Raw genomic sequence first — 7656 nt, 5'->3', positions numbered from 1 at the left:
GGGGGAGGGGGGGTTTAAATTTGTGAAAATTCTATATTTGTGTTTATTTGGATTAATTACAACACTGATCCTTACCCTTTTTTGATTTTTCAATTGGGTCCCTAATATTTTCCTACGTTTACAACTGGGTCTCTAACCTTTTTCATGATTCTTCAATTGGGTCCTTAATTTTTTAAGTTTACAGAGATCACCATAGAGATTTAGTGAGTGTGGATATTTTTCTTAGTTTGATCCACCCATAATTTATCATTCCCACCATCCCATTATTGGTCTTTTGCAGAATAGATTGGCAATAGAGAATGAACTGAATACTCTAAAGAAAGAGATTAATCCGCTAGAAGAATTAGTATTTTTAACGACCAAGATTTAACGATAGGAGCTAAATTTGGTCGTTAAAATGGTCAGATAAGGATTCACGCACATTGAGGGAAAATAACTAGACCTTTAGCCACCAATATTATTTTGGCTGTCTTATGTGAGGTTTATACGGTCATTAATGGTGTAGATTTGGCATTTTATTTTTGTTTATCGTCGATTTTTTGTGCAACACTTAAACGCAACCTCTCTCCCAATTAATAGAGTAAGTCCCTCTCCCTCTTTTTCTTTTTCTCTCTCTAACAAAACTCTTTGCCTCTTCACCTTCCTCAATCTCCCCCTTTTCCTACCCACAAGCAAACCCTAAACCCACCAGAAGCCACACCCCGCAGCCTTATTCGTCGATGCGGGTAAGCGCCCCATCAGCCTGAAGTGGATTTTGCACACAGCAGCCCCTCTCACTAGTTTGTTGATGCGAGCCCTCCGATAGGCTTAAGCGCCCGTACGCTGCCGTCGTCTCTCATCGGCTCCTGCACCTTGCAACCTGTCAGTCCTTCTGACAGCTGCGCCCTTTGTTAGCCAGCAAGCCAGTCTACCCACGCCCACAGCCTATTATGCCCTGTGCCCTGCTGATTCCTTTACACAACCTTCCTCCCTTCTCCTCTTTTCTCCACCCTCTGCTGGCCCAACTATAATCTTGTATCCTATAGGTACCCTCTAATCAGCACGCTCCTCGTTGTCTCTTAGCCACCAGCGCCGTGCCTGTTGTCGTGCCCACTGCAATTTTTGGAGTATTTTCTATTTCTTTACCGATTAATCATTAATTTGTTTCCAAAAAATTTCCCCTCTTTTCTCCTCTTTTAGCTTCTAAGGTTTCATTTGGTAAAATTGTTTTGCATTTATAGATAATGTACAATATGGTTTTTTTTTCTTTTTTTGTGCAATAAATTGCCTTTTAGATTGCAATCTTGGTTTCTTTAGAATTTTAATTACCTGATATGGCCAGCTTACTTGATATCATACAAAATAACTATTTATATTCCCTGTTTTTATCACTAAATTGCGATTTTCTTAACTGTGTTGCATCAACGTGTTTAGAATTGCCTGCAGTATTGGAGTATGGGTTTATCACTCTTTGCATTATGTAAATTACTAAAATGCATATATTTACATGCACTGCAGTATCATGTTGCCCAAGAATTAGCGAAGCTTTTGGTTTTCTGTCTTGTCACGCCCCGCGACCGATCCTATTTGGTCGGTTCGGGCATGTTGAACAGACGCGGAACGGACAGCACCTCTCCTGTCCGCCCAAGGCTCAACACAAGTACAAACAAAGTATAAGGTTTGTACATGCGGAAACATAAACATATATGACTTGCACGAAGGCAAGCAATAGCCAAAAGTGAAAGTACTAAACTAAACATTCATACAAGTACAATGATTATCTTTTAATCACATACATGCGTTCAACCACATGTTACATTCACATTCTTTTCATCATTTCTTTTTACATCATATGGTCTCCCAAAATTACATAACAAGTTTTTATCCAAAGACTTAAGCTTTTACATTCTTTCATTTAAACATCTTTGATACATCTATAATCATCAAAGTACAAAAGATGATATAAAAGGGGTATGCAACTAAACAAAATATGAACCAACTTGGGTAGTCTCTGTCTATGGCGCGATACCTTTACCGCGATCGTCTGCCGGCTCACAAGGTCCCGGCTCTGTGAAAATAGTGGGGTGAGAACTATAACAAAGTTCCCAGTGGGTTCGGCCGCCGACCTCGCCTACTTTCCCACTAGATCTAAATCAGGCATAGTAGAAGAATAACAGATAGATAGTAACCAAACTATACAAATGCAGCTAATATGTCTGAACAAAATATAATCAATGATATGCTCAAATAGAATGCTCATGTTGAATGCAAAATCTACTTTCCATATCTCAATCTACTTGGCTAATCCGTAGGTTCTTCGCCCGAAACAACTCACCAACTCAAATCCCTTTGTGTCGGGCCCTCAGCTGCCTTCCGATGGGACCGTCCTCTGGGAAGACTCCAACCCAGTGATGACAACTCCGGAGCTCATCGCTCGAGGGGAGCTACCACCCTCCGAGCCAAGACTTATAGGCGAGTATGATCCAATTCTTAACTATAAGGGTTCCAAATTCAATTCGTTCCTTAACTATAAGGATGTAATGCTCATATGACCCTTAACTATAAGGTTGTTATGTCATAATGTCAGCCATCTCACATTACTTGCATTCTCTACTTTTATTAGTATCACTTACACTACATATTCTTTGTACTCATTCACATGCATTCTTGATTCATTAATGCCACACACTAAGTGTTCAACTCTAGCATTCAAAACTCATTGATGCCACTGAACTAAGAATCCAATTCTAGTATTTATTTTATTTATTAATGCCACACAATCCTTATGTCATAATGTCATTATTCTCAATGTCACTAGATTCTTTGCCTTTTCTAGGTTCTTGTCAACATTCATGCATACATAGGGTTTTACATGTTCTCAATCATTTACAACCATCTCATATGTATTTGTACTCATAACATGCAACATTAAAATCTCAAATCAACCCTACAATGCATAATGAAGCTGACACTTTAGACATAAAAGAAAATTCAAGGATTTCGGAAAGCACCACCCACCTCGTATGGTTACTAGGGTGCTACGGTTGAAATCTCGTGATTTTTGGACGCCTATTCTCTTACCTGCGGCAAAATGAAACCAAATTAGGCTTTTTCCCCAATAACTTTACGTAGACCCGTTGGATCCTCGAACTGAGTCTCCCAACGCGTCAGAAATACCCTCAATTGGGTTTCTACAAGGTCAATTTATCTTTAAACCAACTTATGTCAAAAGCACCAATTTTGGTACCCTAACATTACACTTGTGCAACATACACTATAAATTCATTTCCACTCAAGCAATGGCAAACTTGATAACATCTAGAAACTCATCTAGATCCCTTTTTAGGGCATTTAAACCATAAACCCTAATCTCAACCCTAGGGCTTCATACCATGAACACAATAGGTTCATCATGGGATTTCTAGGATTCCCAAGATTTCTAATCTTGCAAAAGACTCAAATCAAAGAGGTTTTGGGCATAAAACCAAGCCCTAATAAGGATTTTGCAAGAAATCTTACCTTAGTCCACAAGCTCACGAAGCTACACCTTGTAGGAGAGCCCAAGGTCCTCCCAAAGCTCCAAAATCTCCAAATCCTTCTCCAATCTCCTCCAAATCCACCTTGGAGTAGAGTTCCCTGCTGTCTACAGCACTGCGCACTGGTACGCGGGATGGCATCACCGGTACGCCCCCTGTTCAACTGTCCAAACCCGAGACTGCTATTTTCGGATTGCTGCGGGGTACCGGTACGCACCAGGGGTGTCACCGGTTAAGCAACCTGACAGAGGCCAAATCCGAGAGTTAGTTTCTCGGGTGGCCTGCCTGGTACCGGTACTACTCCAATCCTTTACCGGTTAAGCAAACCTCTAGACTTGCAGTTCTGGCAGTGCTTGGCTTCTTTTCGCGTCGAGCAATGCTAAAAACTTCTAACTCACTTGGAACTCAACTCTAACCCTTCCAACATGGTTGGAATGTTAAATGAACTTTGTCCAACTATTTCTATCGATGCACTTTGGTCAATTTAACTAAAGTTCGATATTCTCTACCAAGTTTCGGTATATTACATGTCTCCTTGGATCTTTCATGCATTTCGCTTGTGGAACAAGGTGAAGCTTTTCTCCTATCTACTGTCAGTTGAATTACACAGGTTGTAAATACCATATAACTAAATCTTTAATACCATGAGATTATTATATGTTTGATTTTTCATTTCTCTCCTGTAATTATACCTCATATTCACCTTATACTTCTTGATAATGTTCTACACTGTGGACATTGAGCATGGCTGACCATGACCCCCTATTAACATCTTTGTACTATCTAAACATGCTTTTCTGCTACAGGAAAAATATAATATGACTATTACTAAAGAAATCGACCGTCCCTAGCGCAAGTGGCAAAAGGGTTTGATGGTTGGTACCCGAGACCCAAAGTTCGAATCCTAGTTGATTCACATTTACAGCTAAGTTTATTTCTAAATGAAATAAACGAAGCGGGTACCGTGCTACCTATCTCTCTCTAAAAAAAATGATTACCCCTCTTTCATTCCTTCATACTTTTTCTGTATTGGTGTATTAATTAATGATTTGGAAATATATTTATTTTTCTTGGATCAAGAAGAATAATGTAAAAGAAAAGGAAAAAAAAAATAGAAAACAAATAAAATCTAGGACAATTTTTTGTAGAATAGTTCTGTTCTGTGCTAGTTTAGCCATTCAATTATGCATAAGATGGACCTATATTGAACATTTGCTCCAGCTACCTGGTTGGCTGGATCACTATGGGCCTTGTTTAGGCCTATTTAGTCCCTTGTTTAGTACTCATGTCTACCTAGGCATCGAATCGAATGCGTACGTCATACGCGAGAATCCAAGGAGCACTATTCTCGTCACAGATCTCAGGAGTTGTAACTTTTCTCTATTCAAAGTATGGATATTTGGATTGTAATTACGTTGTCCCATGGAGCGGGACCGTCCCTAGAGCAAGTGGTAAAAGGCTTGGTGGTTGGTACCCGAGACCCAAGTTCGAATCCTAGTTGATTCACATTTCTAGCTAAGTGTATTTCTAAATGAAATAAACAAAGCGGATAGCGTGCTATCTATCTCTCAAAAAAAAAATAAAAAAATTTCAGAAAAGAGAAAAGATAGCTTCCTATATCCAAGAAGGATGACTGCCTAGATATCCGGCAGAGTGGGTTGAAGATCTGAAATATCAATGAAAAAGTCAGGCTCGACCTAATTAATACCCGCCCAAAGATAGGTCGGCCCAATCTATACTTTTTCCAAAAGTCTATGTCAACCCTTCATGATTGTTTGGAGAACAACAATAAATCGACCTTGGCAGCAAATGATATGTTTTCTTGTCTTTTTTGGGCATGGACGGCCCGACACATGACTATGGGCTGGGCCTCGGCATGGCACGAGTATTATAGAGCTTGTTCTGGGCCAGGCTGGTTCGGCCCGACATCATGGGCATGCTGGGCCAATGGCCCAAATTACAGTCTTATTGGCATAATAGTTATTTGTAGTACCCTTACACCAACAATTTTACACTAGTAATTATTATACTTACTAAAATTAAAATATCTCACATGCTGTAGTTCGTAAAAGTAGTGCTTTAGGTCCAACAACATCCTTCACTCTCCTACTTTCCGTGCTTCCTTAGCCTAAGGGTGCGTTTGGTTCGCATTATGAAAGATTACTAGGAATAAAAGATATCCGACAATTTTATTCCTATTCAACCTATTACTAAGAATGTGAAATTCTTGTGTTTGGTTCGCACGATAATATTAATTAGCCATGTTATTTAATATTACAAAAAATATACAATTTATTTATTTATTTATTTATTTTATTTTAGATAATGTCACCAAAAGTTTCAACATCTTTTTAGAAAAAAGAAAAAAAAGTATAAGTTAGAGAGAGAGAGCATAATTAAAAAAAAGAAAGAAAAATATAGTCAAAATTAGAGGGAGTGAGAGAGTTGAAATTTTAGAGAGAGAGAGAGAGAGAAAGCTTGTTTAGAGAGAGAAAAAAAGTTGAATTTTAGAGAGAAAAATAAATTTAGAGAGAGATATAAGGTTAGAGTGTAAAGAAAAATAATATCAATTAACCGACGGGTAGGAAGAAAGAAAGTGATTAGACATATTATGATTACCTCAATCCATTAATATGAGGATACCCACCCTCCCTCAAGGAAATGAGATTAGTACTTTGGGTGAATCTTATTCCCAAGTGAATCCAATATTACCAACTAGATTACTTAGTGCGTTTAGCCAAACACCGTTATATTTTTTTTATTCCCATTGAATTGCTAAGAATCTTTAAAAGATAGCGCAAATCAAACGCATCCTAAAGGTAAAAGAGATGGAAGTTTTTATTTGTGTACGTAGAAGTGAGAAATGACACACATATATATATTTGTAAGATGCATGTTGACGCTTCAACATAAGGTCTCATGAGGCTGTGAAGGCTGTGACACACGATGTGCATGTGTCAATATGGACTTCCATGAGAAGCCCAAGTATCAAATTAGGAAAAATATAATTGTATATATATAAGTCCATATCTTTTTTTAGACATTAAGGACTAGTTTAAATCAACTTATTTGACATTAATTTAAATTTTTTATTTAAATTTTGAATACAAGATCATTTAGGAGTGGGGTCTAACATTGAAATTTTTTATTTACTATTCATCATTTCACTAGCATCCAGCATTACTATATATGCATCATTTTACTTTTCACATGGATCACTTTACATGCATCACTTCACATGAATTATATCACATACGTCACATATGGAGTAACTTTTACATAGAGTTTTCTGAAGGATTGCAATTAAGTTTGAAATTGTTAAAAAATGTTCAAATTGCTAAATACAAAACTATTTAAGACTATGTCCAAATATCTAAAAACATGGAAAGAAAAATTCTCAATCAAGCAAAAAAGTACCATAAGATTCTACAAGCGTAGTAGTTAGAAAGGGCACAACTTACTTAAAATATTGAACTTTAGGGCTTGTTTAGTTGAGTTTAGTATATTTTTACTACTGTAATTATATCACTTTCTATTTAGTTATTGCATAACTATGATCCTAATAATTTCAAAAGAAAAAAAGACCTTAAACAGTTTATGTAAAAAAGAATCTATAAATAATTAAAGATAATAAACAATTTATGGTCGTTTTTTTTTGCCCCTTTATTTAATAATAATACAATATTGAATTGACAAAAATTTTGAAAGTTTGACCAATTTGAAAAATTATTTTTTTTTAAAAAAGGAAAAACTTTAAATACTATTTCTCTGGTTTTGCACTTTTTCATTTTAGTACCATATGGTTTAAAGTGTATCACTTTCGTACCCTGTGATTTTATTATTTTTTTTTATTATCTCTTTTTTTATTTTTTTCGTTAAATCTTTGATAAAATTAAAACTAAAGAATATTAAAGTGAATATTTGATAAACTATAAACGGAGTATCTAAAATTTTTTTATATATAATTTAATAAAAAATTAATGAAGGGTACGGTGAAAAGAAAAAAAATCATAAGTTACTAAATTAATATTAATATATTAAATTATAAGATAGTAAAATGAGAAACTGAAAAATCACGTAAGTGATATTTGAAGTTTACCTTTAAAAAAAGAAATTTTGGGCCGGGGCTTTTATATGGACA

This window comes from Ananas comosus, linkage group 12, assembly GCF_001540865.1.
Source record: "Ananas comosus cultivar F153 linkage group 12, ASM154086v1, whole genome shotgun sequence".
Lineage (NCBI taxonomy): Eukaryota > Viridiplantae > Streptophyta > Magnoliopsida > Poales > Bromeliaceae > Ananas > Ananas comosus.
The sequence above is the reverse complement of the archived record's forward strand: the minus strand, read 5'-3'. Positions refer to the sequence as shown.